Source organism: Lissotriton helveticus, chromosome 7, assembly GCF_964261635.1.
Source record: "Lissotriton helveticus chromosome 7, aLisHel1.1, whole genome shotgun sequence".
Lineage (NCBI taxonomy): Eukaryota > Metazoa > Chordata > Amphibia > Caudata > Salamandridae > Lissotriton > Lissotriton helveticus.
The window spans coordinates 1,592,241,732-1,592,258,364 of record NC_136068.1 but is presented as its reverse complement, the minus strand read 5'-3'; the positions used below and the strand labels follow the sequence as shown (position 1 = coordinate 1,592,258,364).

The window sequence follows — 16,633 nt, the reverse complement described above, 5'->3', positions numbered from 1 at the left end:
TTCTAGGGGCCCTGGGCTCGGGGGAATGCAGGACAGCCTTGCAGGAATTTTGCGATCTCATGCAGGAATTTGGGGTACCATTGGCTCCTGATAAAACAGTGGGCCCAACAACCCTCATTGAATTTCTAGGGATTGAGTTAGACTCCGTTCAGGGGGTGTCCAGACTGCCACATGACAAGGTTAGGGAGTTTGGGCGCGCCTTGTAATGCTGCATTAACAGAGAGAAGGTTACACTACACCAATTGCAGCAAGCGGGGGGCCAGTTGAACTTTGCGTTGCGTATCATTCCTATTGCGCGTCCTTTCTCCCGCACTATTGCTCACGCTATGTCTGGTCTCAAGGAGAAGCATCACCACACCAGGTTGACCAAGGAAGTCAGGCAGGACATGCAGATATGGGGACTTTCCTGCGTGATTTTAATGGCAAAGTGGTGTGGCCTAGCCCGCCCGTGTCCAGCTCTGAGTTAGGTTTAATGACCGACGCCGCAGGCAGCGAAGGGTTTGGAGCCTTTCTGGGGCACAACTGGGTGGCGGAGCATTGGCCAGAGTGGTGGAAAAGTTCAGGGCTCACTAGCAACATCACTTTTCTCGAGCTCTTCCTGATTTTGGTAGCTTTGGTTGTCTGGGCAGACGCATTGAGGGATCAGTCAGTCATATTTTGGTCTGACAACATGGGAGTGGTGGAATGCATAAACAACCAGTCAGCCAAGCGTGAGATGTTGCTACGCTTGCTGAAAGAGATAGTGTTGCAGTGCATGAGGTTGAATGTGCTCTTCCGAGCAAAACATGTCCCAGGGGTGTTGAATCACGCAGCTGACGCATTGTCTCGTTTTAAAATACAGGCATTCAGGGCACACATCCCAGAGGCAGCGCCCCACCCGACACCTTTCCCAGAACGACTCTGAACGACTCTGGCAACTTGGTACCCCAGAGTACCGCACCTCGTGGCTGCAAGCCTAGCGCCTAGGACGAGGAGTGCCTATGAAGGGGCTTTTGGTTCTATTCGTCTTTTTCTAGGGGATCAGTGGGACGGCAAATGGTTAGATCATGAGTCGGTAGTGGCGTACCTTGCTTTCATGTGGGAACAGGGCCGCACAGTAGCGGCAGCAAGGAGACATATCGCAGCAATATCTTGTTTTGCGAAGTTGCATGGGAAAGGTGACCCCACTAAACATTTTGTGATACGGCAGGTTTTGAAGGGGTGGCAACGCCTGCAGGGGACCCAGCCTGATGTTAGGAGGCCTGTTGGCCTAGAAATACTGGGAAAGCTAGTAGTGGCCTTACCACAGGTTTGTACATCACCTGGTGAGGCCGTCCTTTTCCAGGCGGCATTCTGCCTAGCATTTTACGGTGCTTTCAGGGTGGGTGAGCTAGTCGCAGCTACACATGCTTTAGGATCAAGGTAGCAGTTTTGTTTAGGCCCATTTGCCCTATACCTGATTTCTTGTGACTCAAGAAGGAGGGAAGCTTGTTGGTACATGAGATGCTTCTTTGTGTGGAATTGTTGGAGTCTTTGCATGACATGCCGGCGTGGCGTTGCACTGACCCTGCCTTTTTACTTTCCGTTACTTGCAGTTTCTTCATCCTGTGACTCAGGGGAGAAGCGTGCGTCTGTTCAAGAGGTGGCTGTTCGCAGCGAAGTAACTTAAGAGGTGACGCAAGTTTACTCTTCGCACCAGAAGAACCAGGAGATTTGGGTGGTAGGACACTCCTATGTTCGCCGTCTGAATTCTTTCTTTACAGGATCCGTCAAGGATAGGGTGACAAGCTTAGGGTCAAAAATGTCATTTTTTGGGCAGGGGGGTTTGTGCGTGGGACAATTCAGGGAGCTGGTGAACCATGCTTTATGCACAAGCTCGGGACCACCAGCAATCTGGATCCTGCACTTGGGGGGTAATGATTTGGCAAAAATAGGTAGGACTGACTGAAGAGTTACTTAGGGAAGTGGGGTGGCTGGCGAAGCAGTGTCCTCAGTCCATAATAGCGTGGTCCCACAAGATACCGAGGTTTCAGTTGAGGGGGGGCGAATCAGTCAGGGCATTGAATCACGCGGTAAAGCGGCTCAACAATAAATTTGATAAATTGTTTAGGACCCCTAGATTAAGGACCATAACACACAGGTACATCAGGAGAGAACAGTTTTTTCTACAGGCGGGTGCACCTTTCACATAAGGGGAATCATGCATTTATGGACGACATCATAGCTAGGCTCGAGAGTTTGAAACAGAGTACAGGACCTTTCTAGCTGCAGGAGGGGGGCCAGATAGTCGGTCAACTATGCTGGCCTGTGGCGGTAAGGTCAACACTGGTAAGCATAGTCTGCGGTCTTAGCGGTCAGCAATGTAACTCCGGGGGTAGTGACAGCCGGTAAGTAGGCTGTCGGGGGCCGGGGGAGTCATCCTTCCCAGTGGGCCTGGGGCCACCCCTGTACGCGCATGCGCAGCCGTCCGCGGCCCCCTTTAATGGAGTTCAAGGCCAGGGCGTAGGGGGGACCCGGGGGAAAAAGATCCGTCCGATAAGCTGTACCCACTGCGCAACCTTGCTCCAGGAGTAGTAGTGGCAGTACCCTGGGACTGAAAGAGGGAGGGGATAGAAGCTTGCCAGACGTTGACTTTGCCGTCAGGCTCTAAAAGGGACACGCAGAAAGTCATATCATGCATTGTTAGATTTACAGTAGGAGTGCCTTCTGTATTAGAATGTGATAAGGTTAGCTCTTGAAACAACATGTGTCTATCAATGTAAACTGTACTTTCGGCGTTATTTTTTCTGTAAATGGAAATGTTTTGAATATTGTTTTGTATTGTTAATAAATACGTCCGGGGGGGGTCACCCCCCCTAATCCAAAAAACGTACACCTAGTTTGGTTGTCCAATCTCTGGGGCATGGGGAAGACCGGGGCGGGGCTATCCTTGCACCAGGGGTTAAAAATTGTTGAGAGGGGTCCTAGGTAAGTACCCGACCATATGCGCCGAGGCGGTGGCTCACGGCACAAATGTGCATTCAGTGTTGCTGCACAACTATGCTGGCGCAAGAAGATGGACGTCATAAGGACACCTTCTTGTGGCAGAGACATTACTTAAGTTCCAAGTGCATTACGCAGCTCGCGCATTGTTTTAAAAAAAAAAAAAACATGACAGTTAAACTCTCCGCTCCTGCGCAGCTAAATAAAAATTGTGAAAACCACCAAAAGCCAACATCCAATATGTACAGCACCTACCCAAAAGTGACACAGGCAGGTTCGGGGGTATCATCTGCTTGTTAACATCAGCATAATGGCTCATAGGAGTGTCGGTCTTTATCATAAAGTATTACGCCCACATATCTCCAGAGGCACTGACTGTCAATGCCATCAGTTGAGCACTGCCGATACTCCACAGCGAGTGAAAGTGTTAAACAGCAAAAATCTTCCAAATGGCCAGGTGACAAAGTATTTTCGGGGAACTTCAAAACGCTCCCAGAGTGTGTAAGACACACGGACCCTTGTGGTTCTGAGAGGAAGTCAAACTCCTACCAGACTTTTCCCCGTTTTCCAAGTGTAAAGTCCTACAAGGTAGTAGGATGGCACGAATACTGGTAAAGAAAAGTCAAACGCCCTGGGCTGCAGGCTGTCTATGTGATGAGGGATACTGGTGGGACTGACCAGGACATTGCTTCTCAGTTGAGTTACCTTTTGCTTAAAGTTTCAGATAATGTAACTTTAGTTTAGTAAATTTAGTAGTTCCCGTAGTTCCTTAGGTCCTTTAAGTACAAATTATTTTCTTCACGTTGTAGGTTCTTTAAGTTGTCGCCAAAAATGTTGTAAATAGAAAGTCCAGGAACCAGGTATACAAAACAGGATAGCTTTATTCAGGTTTAGTTCTAAGGTACGTTTTGTAGAAGAAGATAAGTAGATAGTAGAATTGCCCCACCAGGAGCAGCCTCCCTGCTCCTCAGCCTGTTTGCACCAACTGACACTTCCACACATAACCAAGCACCAAAGCATTCCATGACATCACACATTCCAGCACTCATCCTGGCTGAGCAGTAGGGAAGACAACGCTAGGGAAGAGGAATAGCAACAAGTAATGTATGACAATAACATTGACACTTTTTCTCCCAAAAGTTTCTAAGTGTTGACTTTCGAAAACTAAGAATATTCCTTAAAAATCGCACAAATAATCTAAACAAATGTTCTCAACTATTTACAGGAAAGGTCCCAGTGCTGAATCTAGGTATCCAGCACTGAGTAGCAAAAGTAACGTAGAAGTAACTTACCTGTGAATTGACTTTCCTTCCATAGGATAACATTGGTGGATCCACATGAAAAAGTTTCTAAGTGTCAACTTTTGTAATACAAGAATGCTCTTAAAAAATCGTACACCTAACAAAAACAAATTTTCTCAACTGTTTTCAGAAAATGTCCCGGTACTGAATCTAGGATCCAGCACTGTGTAAGAAAAGTTATCCGAAAAGTAATTAAATGCATTTTACTTAAAAAGCCTATTAATTCCTATGTACTGAGCTTACTAAGTTTGTGCATTGCATTGCAACCCCTGTAAACTTGAATTGGTACAAAGTCCTACTGTATTTTGAAAGTATTCAACAACAGCATCTTCCATCTGAAAAGTATTTGTATGCTTACCTGTATCAAGCTTGCTTGGTTCTAGAAATAAAACAGTATTTTTTTTATCCAAAAACAATTGGCCTAGAGTTCAGTTCTTGAGAATGTGAATTCATTTGCTGACTGAGTGTGTACATCAAATGCTGAACACTGTCCTCTGATACTGCCTTACTGCTTGACCAAGATACCACTTTAGGGAGTAAGGCTCTATCTAACTTTAATATTGGCATTTTTTTTCCAAACAACTATAAGTCTTGTTTGGGCCTTGCTTAAGTACCTGTAGAATTTTAGAAAATAAAAGTCACTATAGTCAAGGGTAGAGGGGTTAGAATGTTTTTGTTTAGAATGTCTCACAAACAGAACCCAGCTACTAGTAAAAATAACCCTAACATGCAGGACATGGCTGAGGAGCTCGGCCTCACCCCTTATCTTCACTTGTCTTTCAAAGAGATAAGGTCCTTATGTACAATTAAAAATATACTAATGGGCCAGCATCCAACCGAACAAGGGCTCCAGGAGCTCCTGGCTGAGTATGCCAAGGACCACCCATCTGAAAACGGGGATGACCCATCAGATGAGGAAAGGGAGGGGGAGGATGGGACTGGTAACCCACACCCAATAATCCCTAAGGAGGAAAGGGCCCCACACCGTTTACTCCAAGAATCAACCACTGGGGGCCTGGGGGCCACACAGATGGCTCAGGCTCTAGTGAGGACATTGGGGACAACATCAATGAGGAGGACAGCCTTTTAGCAAGGATGGCCAAAATATTGGATCTAGAGTCTAGACTCCTGGCTCTAGAGAAAGAAAGAAAGGAGATGGGTTTAGCACCCATCAATGGTGGCAGCAATTCAAATAATAAGGATAAAGAGCATATGATCCTAGAATCCCCAAAGGGAGTAGCCCTAGATTTGAGGAGGGGGTGACATCACCAAATGGTTCACAGCCTTTGAGAGGGCTTGTGACATGAGAAAGGTGAAGAAACCTTTCTGTGGGGCACTCCTGTGGGAACTGTTCTCTGGTAACTGCAGAGACAGGCTTTTGACCCTCTCCGGGCCAGATGCAGCGTCCTATGACCTCATGAAGAGAACTCTGATTGAAGGATTTGGACTCACCACTGAGGGGTACAGAATAAGATTCAGGGTGGCTCACAAAACCCATAACCAGTCCAGGATTAATTTTGTAGACTACTCAGTAAAGACACTAGGTGGTTGGTTAACTGGACACAATGTGCATGACTTTACAATTTGTTTATGCAGGAACATATATTAAGTAATTGCACGAATGAAAAGTTACATCAGAATTTGGTAGACCTTGGTCTAATTTCACCCCAAGAATTGGGAAAGAATGCAGTCCATTAGGTCAAGACTAGGGTGACCAAGACAACCACTGGGGATGACCAAAATAAAGTGGTCACAAAACCTCCCCTGGGGAAAGGTGGTGAGAATCCCCAAGATAAAAAGTCTGAGTCTTCCAAAGGGCCCGAAAAACCTGCACATGGGCTGGGACCTAATATTCCACATCCCTACAGGGGGAAGAACTTTGATCCTTCAAAGGCCTGGTGTAACAACTGTAAGAAGTTGGGACACTTAACCGTAGACAAGCCTTGCCCTAGCAATAAGCCCCCCAGTTCTACAAATACAGCTACTACTGGTGTAGCAAGTCTACAGATGGGATCAACAGTGTGCCCAGAGCAAATCAGGGTGCTCACTGAAGCAGTTCTAGTTTCAGTGGGGGAAGTTGAATTTGCCACTGTAGCTGTATGGCCACCCAACTTAAAGGAATACTTGTAGTACCCTTGGATTAATGGAACTAGGATAGAGGCTCTGAGGGATACAGGTGCCAGTGTCACTAGGTGAGCGACACACTGGTTTCCCCAGAGCAATATTTGAATGGGCGTACTTACCCAGTCACCAATGCTAACAGTGTTACCACTAATCATGCAATGGCTAGGGTGACATTAGACAGGGGGGGGGGAGGGGTTTACTGTCCTGAAACAGGTAGTGGTCTCTCCAAAGCTCCCAGCTGCATGTCTGCTTAGAAATGACCTGGAAACCTCAGCCTGGGATGAGGGTGAACTAAAACCCCATGCAGCAATGCTGGATATCCCGGAATTGGTGTGTGTAAAAACAAGAGCACAGAGCAAAAGGCAGGGTGACAAAATAGTGTTGGAGCCTGAAAGTATGGCCCAACCTACCGAGAGAAAAGGTAAGAAGACTGGGGTACCAGCTTCTGTACAGCACAAGGATCAAGACCCCTCTCCTCAGGGAGAGGATTTGGACACCCCCTGAGGGAACTGAGCCTATGGAGCTGGACCCTTACCAGGTTGAACTCTTGGGCCAAGGGGGACCCTCTAGGGTAGAGATGGACCAGGTTCAGCAAGACTGTCCCACTCTTGAAAGCCTGAGGCAACAAGCTGTTTCAGAAGCAAAGGGATATGTCAGTGGTACTCGTAGAGTTTATTGGGAAGAGGGATTACTGTACACTGAGGCAAGAAACCCCAATCCTGGAGCCACCAGGAGAGTGGTAGTGCCACAGAAGTACAGGGAGTTCCTCCGAACATTAGCTCATGACATCCCCCTAGCTGGACATCTGGGCCAAACCAAGACTTGGGAAAGGCGAGTTAGCCACTTTTACTGGCCCCAGATGCACCAAAAGGTAAAGGAGTTTGTCAGCTCCTGCGTTACCTGTCAAGCCAGGTGGCCACCCAAAGGCACCCCTGATCCCACTGCCTGTGGTGTGGGTTCCCTTTGAAAGGGTAGGTGTGGACATAGTGGGTCCACCTGAACCTCCCACAGCCTCAGGGAACAAATTCATTCTAGTGGTAGTGGATCATGCCACTAGGTACCCTGAAGCAATTCCACTTAGGACTACAACAGCTCCTGCAGTAGCCAAGGCCCTCATTGGTGTCTTCACCAGGGTAGGGTTTCCTAAGGAGGTGGTTTCAGACAGAGGTTCCAACTCCATGTCTGCTTACCTGAAACACATGTGGAAAGAGTGTAGAGTGCAGTACAAGTTTACTACACCCTATCACCCACAAACCAATGGCCTTCTTGAGAGATTCAACAAGACCTTGAAAGGCATGAATATGGGGCTCCCTGAAAAGCTCAAAAGGAGATGGGAGGTCCTCTTACCATGCCTGCATTTCGCTTACTGAGAAGTGCCGCGGAAGGGAGTAGAGTTTTCCTTCTTTGAACTTCTGTTTGGCAATCCTGAAAGGGGACCACTCTGTCTTGTAAAAGAGGGCTGGGAGAGGCCTCTCCAAGAACCCAAACGTGCAGGCAGTTGTGCGAATTCGGCCTTTCTGGGATATCTGCAGATCAAGTAGTCCAGCTTTTGAAATAATTTTCTGTAGAGATTTAGGTTTACTTAATACAAATTCTATTCAGTTTGTGTAAACTCAACTGTTTATCCTTTTCAGGTCGATTACATTTTTACTCTTCAGTTGGATGGTAACATTCACTGCTGCTCTGCAACATAGTTTAAACACATTGCCAAAGCCAATAGCTCTGGCTAAACACTTTTTTTCAAAAAAGCAAGACCTATTGGCTATGCCAATGCTTGTTCACATTTGTTGCACTGCTTGCCACATGAGGGAGCCAAAGCAGTACAAAACATACTTAGATGCCCCACAATACACTTCACTGACATCAGGAGTCAGTGCTCATTGGCTACTAAGGAGGAGATAACGTCGTCCACCATTGAGTTGAGGACTTTAGTGTCTGACTCACGGTCATAGGCACGTCTTGCGGCGAACTGCAGTTTGAGGAAGAGAAAAATGCTACTTACCACTGTAGGCTTCTGTTCTTGGCATTTAGAGCTGTAGAATCTCATGCTATGCATAGATTGCCATCTAGTGTTGGGTCCAGATGTTTGCAATTTGTTTTTATTCGAATAAGCCTTTTCAGTCATGAGGTAGGTGACTCCTCCTTTCGGTGATCGTACGCATGGGCATCGACTCTATCCTTTGATTGTTTTGCTGCAAAGGGTGATGTTAGTAAGAGTAGTAAAGCGAGATGTCTATGTATATTGTATCTAATTAAGATAGTACTGCAACAGGTATTGGTACCCGGGTAGGCAGGCGGGCACATGAGATTCTACAGCTCTACATGCCAAGAACAGATGCATACTGTGGTAAGTAGCATTTTCAGTTCGAAGCATGTGAGCTGTTAATCACATGCTTTGCATAGACTATATAGCAGCTATCTCCAAAAGTGGTGGCTAGCCTGTAGCTGTTGCAGCTGTCTGAAATAGTGTACGTAAAACTGCCTGGCCCACACTAGCTTGTTGTCTTGCTAACACATCTACACTAAAGTGTTTGGTGAATGGGTGTGGCGTAGACCCTGTTGCAGCTCTGCAGATATCATCTATGGGTATATTTCCTAAGAATGCCGTAGAGGACCCCAGTTTGTGTGTAGAATGCGCTCTAGGGGGAATTGTTAATGTGCGTTTAGCTTTGATGTGGCATATCTGAATGCACTTAACTATCCACCGTGTAATACTTTCTTTTGATATTGGATTGCCTTTATGTGGTGGAGCAAAAGCAACAAAAAGTTGCTTGGTTTTTCTGAAAGGTTTTGTCCTTTCTATACAGTAAAGTAATGCTTTTTTGACATCTAAGGTGTGAAGAGCACCTTCTACCACTGAATCTGGTTGAGGAAAGAACACAGGCAACTCAATAGATTGGTTGATATGAAAGGCAGAAATGACTTTAGGTAAAAATTTGGAGTTAGTCCTTAGACCACTCTGTTTTGGTGTATTTGTACAAATGTCTCTTCTATGGTTCGTGCCTGAAGCTCACCTACTCTCCTCAGAGATGTGATGGCTATGAGGAAGGCTACCTTCCATGTCAGAAATTGTAGTTCACATTTGTGCAATGGCTCAAAAGGGGGACCCGTGAGTCTTGTAAGAACAATGTTGAGATTCCACACTGGAGCAGGTGGAAGTCTGGGTGGAATGACTTTTAAGTCCTTCCACAAATGCTTTAATAGCAGGCACTCTAAAAAGAGACAAATGGACAAAAGGAAGAGGTGTGGCACCGCGGCCAGGGCGACTGACTCCGGAATCTGGGGATCACGGTTCGATCCCGGCACCGGCGGCAGATTAGCCCAGCACCATGTGACTCTGGGCAATAGCTTGCTTAATCTTCCTGACGGTCCCCAGCGCCTAGAGACCCTTACGGGTGATTGTGCGCTTTACAAATGTAGATTTACAAATGTGGATTTACTAATGTCTGTTTTGAAGATATGCATTTATTGCAGCAAGATGTAAGCGTATAGATGTGTACGCTAAACTGGAACGCTGTAGATGTAGTAGGTAGTAAATGATGTTTTGTATTGAATTATCTAGCAGATTTATTTTATTGTTACAGTAAATGACAAAACTTTTCCACTTTGCTGCATGGCATGGTCTTGTTGTAGGACATCTAGCCTCTTTGATAATATTCATGCAGTCTGGCGGAAGATTAAGATAACCAAAATCTAGGATTTCAGGTGCCAGATTGCAAGGTTGAGATGACTGGGATCTGGATGCCTTATCTCTCCACAGAGTGAGAAGATTGGAGTACGGTGTAATTTTTGGTGAGGACCTACCGATAGCTCCAACAGGGTTGTGAACCAGGGTTTGACGGGCTCATGTGGGAGCAACTAGGATTAGTGTCGGGGACTGCTGTCTGAGCTTCCGAACCACTAATGGAATGAGTGGGAGAGGCAGAAAAGCGTAAGCAAATATCCTTGACCAGTTCATCCATAGAGTATTGCCTTAGGACAATGGGTGTGGATACCTGGATGCAAAAGTTTGGGCATTTGGCGTTTAGGTGGGTGACCAACAGGTCTATCTCCGGGAAGCCCCACATTTGGAAGACTGGGAGGAGAAGTTGAGGGAGAAGTTCCCACTCGTGGATCTGCTATCGTTGGCGAATGAGCAGATCTGCAATCTGGTGGTTTACTCCTGCGAGGTGTTCTGCAAGGAGAATGTCGCGGTTGTCAGCAGCGCAAGATAGCAAGTCGCCATTAACCTCTTCTGCAGCAGGAGCGATGCCGTGAAGAGTTACTTCCTTCTTACCACAAACACTTCCCTCACTGCACTGTAAATAGTCCACAGCGCAAAGTAAAAAGAAGTATCCAAGGGAAAAGGGAAGGGGACAAAATAACAAACGTCTGTATGCTTCAAAGTCTGGTCTAGGCTAGTTCTCCTATCTTCTTCGGGATGGTTTCTGTATGTAATAAGAAAGTAAGAATACAGTGAGAGACCCCGCATGCATTCCTCCCGTACCAATCTTATATGACAGGTTACAATCACACTGGTATGTACCTTAATCACTTTGAAACTAAGTAGAATTCCAGAAATCCTTACATCAGGATACACACAAACAAACTCCAAGAATAGCCTTCCTTGAAGAAGCCAAAACACTCCTTGTCCTTCTACAATCAGGAGGGCGATAAAGGAAATACGGTATCAAACAATTCCCTTTGTTTAGCACTAATATCGTGCTTCTTCACAAATGGTAGTTCTCAAGACCAGTTCGAAAATCCAAAGTAGTACGTTTCTGCCCAATATTCGGGACTGTCAAATATGGGCAATAATGGTGTCACGGTATCAAACCTAATAAAATAAACGTGTACACGGAGTTCGCCAGAATATCCTATCAGTTTCTCCGTCACACCACAACTAAAGAAAACAGGTTCTGGGAGCACCGAGCGGAGAGCGCCGTCGGGCGCAGGTTTCCGCTTCTTGAAATACACACTCTCCAGAAAGCCCCGAAAGGAGAGCGCCTCCAGGTGCAGTCTTCCACTCTCAAAGGGTAACACACTCACCAGAAATCCCCGAGAGGAGAGAGCCTCCAGGCGCAGTCTTCCACTCTCAAGGGGCTGCCACCATACCTGAATGACGCGCTGGCTGATCACTCGCGTCTGGGCTTGTCTTCGGTGTTCATTAAATTGAAGCACATCCGTGCTTCACTGGAAACAGAGACACAGAGTATCTCTGACGGAATACCGAGGTAATCAAGCAGGGAAGCACCGTCCGCTACTCGGTCAAAGTCGTTTGTCAAGCCCCGTCTTCCGGAAAAGGATGGGCTTATATTGAAACTGATTTGTCTTAATCACGTAGTTCTTTTTTCCTCACAAGGGCCCCCTTAGCCTTCTGGGAGATGTATTGCACTAAGACAAAAGTGGTCTTAAACGATGCAGCTAGGTTAATCTTTAGGCTACCTAAACGGACCCATGCTTCTCCACTGCTGTGTAGATTACACTGGCTCCCCATAAAGCAAAGGGTGGCGTTTAAAAGCTTATGCGTTGCCCATAAGGCAATCTATGGCCAAGCACCTGCCTATATCAAAGAGCACCTTGGGGTTTACAACCCCACACGATCATTAAGATCCTCTAACACACAGCTGCTGACCTGTCCTCGATACAAATTGGCAACCAAGGGAGGGACATCCTTTTCTGTGTTGGTTCCACAGATCTGGAACAAACTTCCAGAGTCTCTCCGCAAAGAATCAAATTTGTTGCATTTCAGGAAGTCTTTAAAAACGCTCCTGTTTAGGGAAGCCTTAAGCACCGCTTAGTGCCACGGTCACACGCTCTTTTTTCACCTACTCTGCTGTTGTTATCTCCATCTGTCATGAGCGCCTAGAGACCTGACGGTGATTTGGCGCTATACAAGCTTCAGTTAACAATAACAATAACAATAACAACTAAGGGTGTCACAAGCAGAACAGAGAAAGGTGTTATGTTTTGTGCCATTACACTAGCTCATTTACCTGTCTGGAGACTGGCAATCGTGACAGAATCCCCTTGCAAGGATCGCCGACTCGGCGGTTGTCCAGGTTTTCCTGGATGAGCCACGTGAAACTGTTCTAGCAGGTCAGGGCAGTGGAGGTTCTGCACTGGCTCCCATGTCCTGTCCTCCACCCCATACCCCTTCCATTCAACCAGATACTGTACTTGTCCCCTCACTAGTTTAGAATCAAGGAGTTCCTGAACTTTGTATTCATCCTGTCCATCTATTTTGATAGGCAGGGGTCGTTTAGGTGTTCTCATACTAGTGGGACAGGGTTGGAGTAATGAAACCTGGAATACAGGATGTATGTGCCATGCTTCAGGCAGGGACAGTCTCATGGCTACGGGGTTGATAACCTCTTCTATACCATAGGGACCAATATATTTAGGTTTTAGTTTGTTTACCCCTTTAAGATGTAGATTCTTGGTGGAGAGCCATACCTTGTCCCCCACTTGATAACAGGGTTCTGGAGATCGTTTCCTATCTGCAAAGTGTTTCTGTGTTTGTTGGGCTGCTAGGAGGTTTTTCTTAGCATCCAGTAACACCGCTCTGAGATGAGCATGGTGTTCCGCAATGCTTGGGAGTCCGGACTGGACCGGCCACTCAAAAGGAAGCATATTGGGATGATGTCCATTTAAACAAAAGAATGGCGAGCACCATAGAGTCGAGGGTTCAGCGTTGTTGTATGTGAATTCAGCTTTCCATAAAAGAGTATACTAATTTGATGTGTTTTGAAGGGTGAAGCAACGGAGATACTGCTCCAAAGTCTGATTTAACCTTTCAGTTTTACCATCAGTCTGGGGATGATAGCTACTGGAAAGTTTAGCTTCTATCTGGATGGTTTTGCATAGAGCCCTCCAAAAGCGAGAAGTAAACTGTGATCCACGATCCGTGATAAGAACACTCGGAATGCCGTGCAACTTAATTACATTCTGTAGGAACACTAGGGCTAGTTCAGAGGAAGTAGGCAATTGTTTGAGTGGTATGAAATGTCCCATTTTTGTCAAATGATCAACAACCACCAATATGGTTGTAAATGTAAATGTAAATGTACATGTATTTATATAGCGCAAATCACCGACACGGTATCTAAGCGCTTGCTTAGGGAACCCGTCCTGGTATTCCCCTGTGAGATACCCCGGCAGGGTGTCCACAAGGTGAAAGCCAGGCATCCCGCCGCGAGGGGCGGTAGTGGAGATTAAGCAAGCTATTGCCCAGAGTCGCAGAGTGTGACCCCGTGAGTCGAGTAGGCACCGGAGCGAGAATTGTCGAGTCTGTGGAATTTTTGAGCCCGAGACCCGCCGAGGCGGGGAATCGAACCCTGGTCCACGGCCAATCTCAGCTTCTGGATCTACCGCCTCTAACCACTGAGCCTTCACAGGGTGGCATTTCGACGATAAAATCCATTGAGACTGTGTGCCATGGTCTGGGTGGAATAGGCAAAGGTTGGAGGAGGCCCGTTGGTTTTTTGTGGATTACTTTTCCTTGTACACACACAGTGCAATTCTCAATGTAACGTTTAGAGTCTTTTCTCAAGGTGGGCCACCAAAAAGATCTTTCGATGTTGGAAATAGTCTTGTATCTTCCCAGATGGCCTCCTAGCGTGTAGTCATGCGCCCATGCTAACACCTAGTTCTGTAGCGTTGACGTTGGGATGAACAGAGCATGATAATAGTATAGTAGGTCATCTTTTTCTATGCGAAACTCAGGTAGCTCTTGAATACAGGAAATAACATTGATCTCCGCCAGGGAAACTTTGACGTCTTCAAGAAAATCGTGTGAATCTATTAAGGCTACTGTCTCGGTAGGAAAACATGTCTCGGGCAAGATCACTGAAGGCTATGTTCCCTCAGGTGACAACTCAGTTTCGGATTCATGGATATGAGACAATGCGTCCGCTTTCCCATTCTGTGGACCGGGCCTGTACTTATTAACAAAATCATAATTGGAAAAGAAAAGAGTCCATCTCAACTGACGTGGTGTGAGGGCTTTTGCAGTCTTTAAGAACAACAGGTTTTTATGATCAGTGTAGATCTCAATAACGTGATGAGCTCCCATAAGGTAATGCCTCCATTCCTCGCAGCCCCTTTTGATGGCGAGTAATTTCTTATCGGTAATCGTGCAATTGACTTCACTTAGGGTGAGTTTCTTTGAATAGTAAGCCACTGGATGTATCTTTCCGGTAGTTGGATGGCGTTGCGACAACACTTCTCCTATGGCATTGCTTGAGGCATCCGTTTCCATGATAAAAGGAAATCGTGGATTGGGGTGTCGAAGAATAGGTGCCTGAGTGAATCGTTCTTTCAGTAGGTTGAAGGATTTTTCTGCCTCTTCACCCCAGATGAATGGTGCATTCTTTCTTAACAGACTAGAGATGGGATGGATTATCTTGGAGAAGTCTTTGATAAAACGCCGATAGTAATTCGCGAACCCCAAGAAACTTTGGACGGATTTCACGTGTTGGGGGTTTTTCCATTGGGTAATGGCCTCCACCTTGCCATTTTCCCATCTGGAACCATTTGGCTTTTATAATGTACCCCAGAAATGCTACTTCTTGAACGTGAAATAAACACTTTTCCAATTTGGCGTAAAGAGAATGTTGTTGCAATCGTTCCAGGATGGATTTTACATGAAGAATGTGTTCCTGAATGCTGGATGAATAAATCATGATATCGTCGATGTATACAACGCATATGGTGTCCAGCAATCCTCGAAGTACCTCATCCATAAAGTATTGAAACGCCGCTGGGGCGTCACAGAGCCCAAAGGGCATCACTCTGTACTCGAAAAGCCCAAATTTTGTTCTGAATGCGGTCTTCCACTCATCTGACCAAATGGTATGCTCCTCGAAAATCCAGTTTGGTGAAATATTTAGCCCCCTTTATCTGGTCTAATGAGACAGGAATTAAGGGCAAGGGGTAGCGATTTTTTATGGTGACCCTGTTAATAGCTCTGAAGTCTATGCATGTGCGTAATTCATCACAATCCTTTTTCGTGATAAAAAAGAGAGGCGAGGAAGCAGGCGATGAAGAATGTCGTATGAAACCAGAAGCCAGGTTCTTATCTAGGTATTTTCGTAAATAGAGTGTCTCGGGTTCTGTTAGGACGTACACTCTACTGCAAGGAATCTCGGTTCCGGGGATTAGGTAAATCCGGCAGTCAAAGGTTCGATGGGGAGGGAGCTGAGTGGCTTTTTGTTTATTGAAAACAGACTGGTATTCATCGTATTCTTTTGGCAATGATGTGGCACAACAATAGGAAGGCACCCTACAAGCGGATGCCAGTAACGTGGAAGTTGGTTGGAAGGTGTGCCGGCTGATGACAGTGTTCTTTACAGTACTCTGAATTCAATGTCACGATGCGATCAGCCCATCGGACCAAGGGGTCGTGTAACGTAAGCCACGGCATACCCAGGATGAGACGAAATTGGGGAGCATCTATTACACCAAACTGTATGAGTTCGTAGTGGTCATTACCAAACTGCATCCGGATCGGTACTGTATGATACCACACTGGGCCAGACGTCAGCGAAGTTCCATCCACTGCTTTTACCTGAGTTGGCGTCGTTTTCTTTTCCCACTCCACTCCTATGGCCTTGGGATATCCCAAATCAATATACTTACCGGTGGCTCCGGAATCCAATAACGCTGCCACCATAATGGTAGGTCTTTCATTGAATGTTAAATGAATTCTAACAGTTAGTTGAGCCACTGTAGGTTGAGTGGTATTAGCAATTACCGGCGAGATCGTGTTCCAAGCGCCTACTGAGTCAGTGACCTCGTTCTGACTCAGGCTTGTTAGTTTTCCGACATTTCGATTGCTCCAAGTGAAGGCTGCCCTCTCTTCCCATGCTTCGTTCTGGGAGTTGGGCTCTGGCTCGACATTCTCTGATAAAGTGGCCTCCTTTTCCACAGTTTCATTTTTCTCCTTTTTTCTTTTTCTTCGGTGGTTAGAGGTCCTCTGATGCCTCCTATTTGCATTGGCTCTGGTCTGTCTACCTGCTGAGATGGTTCGTCAGGACGAGGTTTAGGACGGGGAATAAAACAACGCATGTCTCCCTTATTCCTATCTCCTTTGCGTTCTTGAAGCCTATAATCAAGTTGAACGGTGAGATCAATAAGTTCCTCGCATGTTTGTGGCAGCTGGACCACCTGAGCAAGGACATCTTTTAGCTCTCCTCTTAATCCCTGGTAAAAGAGGGTGGTTCTTTTATTCTGTGGTCAATCGGTTTCGACTATCAATCGGTTAAACA

The 16,633-nt window shown here is 46.2% G+C and overlaps 1 protein-coding gene across 1 annotated transcript in view; it reads right to left on the bottom strand.

Moving 5' to 3' along the window:
• LOC144770555 (protein lin-7 homolog B) overlaps positions 1–16,633 on the bottom strand; it is a 493,355-nt gene that overhangs the window by 397,382 nt on the left and 79,340 nt on the right. The window lies entirely within an intron of this gene.